Source organism: Drosophila ananassae (genome assembly GCF_017639315.1).
Source record: "Drosophila ananassae strain 14024-0371.13 chromosome Y unlocalized genomic scaffold, ASM1763931v2 tig00000096, whole genome shotgun sequence".
NCBI classification, from domain to species: Eukaryota; Metazoa; Arthropoda; class Insecta; order Diptera; family Drosophilidae; genus Drosophila; species Drosophila ananassae.
The window spans coordinates 435,362-437,888 of NW_025319058.1; the positions used below are offsets into that span (position 1 = coordinate 435,362).

General features: G+C 38.3%; 1 long non-coding RNA gene across 1 annotated transcript; it reads left to right on the plus strand.

Moving 5' to 3' along the window:
* Positions 1-1,469: 1,469 nt before the first annotated feature.
* Positions 1,470-2,527, plus strand: LOC116656486. The gene is made up of 2 exons (XR_004311423.2): positions 1,470-2,158; positions 2,239-2,527. It is a non-coding gene; the product is annotated as an uncharacterized LOC116656486 (long non-coding RNA).

Sequence of the window (2,527 nt, forward strand, 5' to 3'; positions counted from 1 at the left end):
AGCCACTGTGCCACTTCTATATAACGGGGTAATATATGTATGAGCGATTGTAGCACTCTGCAAACAGCGTATGTATGTATGTCAACAGATGCTAATATTTCGCGCACAAATCACAAACCGAATAATGTTTTTTAATTTGTTTATGTTTATATGTTTTTAACCGCGCAGCTCAAATTTTCGACGGAAAATAATTTAACAACTTATTTTCCTATGCACAATCACATCGGGGTTCACCAACCGTTCAGTTACCGAGCGTTTTCGGGAGCTATATTAAATGTTCTAAATATTGGTTTTAGTAAAAACAAGCACAGTTCAATTTCATACAATTTATTTAGAATGTTTTGGCTTTATAAAAAGTGATTTATGGATAGATGCGACTGCGAGGGGGTGAATACCGAATTAGATTATAAACGCGGGAGCGCGGCTCAACGCTTGATTCTGCGGAGCGATCGAGAGAGCCCGGGAGAGAGCGAAACAAACGCTTGTGCATGACTGCAGATGCAGGTTGCCGATCGAATGCTCGAGAGCGGGCGACGCGAACATAAATATGAAAGAAAGTGACGTCACGAACTCAATAAATTATTGCCGGCCAAACTTCTTTCCGGAGGCTGCTTGACCCGACAAACTTTAAGTGGCCGAAATATGAATCGATCGCTATGGCTTAGCCCGCACACAGGAAGTGCTAGCGTTGTAACGAACGGACAGCATTTGCATACCCCCTCGTGCCTCCACTTGGGAGCGCATAGCCATATATATGAGTACATTCCTTTATACGTAAGTATATAGGTACATAGCCGTCTCTCTTCCGCCGCCTACGAGCAGCGCAGCTACGACACTTAGCCATATTTAGACTTAAAGAATATTGTAAAAGAACAGAGACACTTCGATCGTTGGAGCAGCACCATTGGTGCTCCAATCAAATAAACTCCAAACATATTTCAATACAAAATAAAACCAAACATATTTCATGGCGACCGTGACTAAAGTCACAAGGAGTAGCGGATCGGCAGGATAGTGGCAATAGGACAAGGATATACGCAAAAAAAACTCAGCAAACCAAATACAAATTATAAATCAAAAACTAATAACGAAACCGAATATTCCCAAGCCACTGCCAAAACCACCACAAGTCTGCCCCACCGACTGCCCCGGACCATGTACTGCGTTGCATAATTTTTTTGATTGCTTTGCGATGCATACTTTTTTATATACATCTTCTAATATATAAAATTCTCGTGTCACAGTTTTCGTTACCATACTCCTCCGAAACGGCTTGACCGATTTTGATGAAATTTTTTGTGCTTATCCGGTATCTATGAGAATCGGCCAACATCTATTTTTCATCCCCCTATATGTTAGGGGTAGTCCACCCCTAAATTTTTATTTTTATTTTTTAGACAAAATTTTTAATTTCTCTTTTTTCTACAATAATAGTAGGCGCCGGTACGTGATACATTGTTTGACAGCTACTCATTGTTCTCTGCTCAGTTAATTTTATGTGACAAACCCATATTGTGTTTACTGAAAAATTGTGAAAAAAATTGGAAAAAATGTAAATTGGAAGTTTTCTCACTTCTCAAATTTTGCGGGAAATTTTCTCACTTTGATTAATTACAATTTACGATGCCGAGGAGAAGACGGCCTGACTTAGGTCGTCGTAGTCAATTAAATGTGTGAAGAGCTACCTCAAGTGCTAACCGCACAGATCAAGAAAATAGTCGTATTGCTATGTCAGAATTGCGTTCTTTAGTGAGTGGCAATGTAGGAGATAGGCTTAGAATGCAACGAGTTCGTGCACATTAAACACATCAACAGCAAGCTAGACATAATGAAACTAAGCGAATCTGCATTCCACTATGATTCGGCAATTGATTATTGTGCCGACAAATCAGTAAAAATTGGGGATATGAAAACAATTTGTAAATATTGTAAGGCGTTAAAGTACACTGGTAAATCTACTGGATTATGTTGCGCTGAAGGCAAAGTAAAATTGCCACAATTGGTCCCACCACCAGATCCTTTACGCTCCTTAGTTTCTGGGATTGGAAATGATTCGAAGCACTTTTTGACCAACATTCAGAAATATAACAACTGTGTTCAGATGCCATCATTTGGTGCTACACATATTATACAAGCCAATTTCATGCCCACTTTTAAGGTATTATATAAAAATATTCAAGTTTGTATTCAAATATATATATAGGAAATAATTAATGGCCAAATTTTGAAAAATCACAGATACAAGGACAATTTTATCACTTACTGGGAACTCTGATACCACTACCTGATGCAGATCATCAATTTTTACAAATTTATTTTATGGGCAATTCAGATGCGGAAATTAATATTCGTTGTGCTCACAAACCAACAGTAAAGAGAACCATTGTCCAACAATTACAAATGTTTCTTCATCAGAATAACAATTTAGTAAACATGATCAAAATAGCATTGGATCGGATGCCATCTGATAGCCATAATACTGGAAGACTGGCTGTGAAAAGACTGATGAATAACGTCATTGAGACAA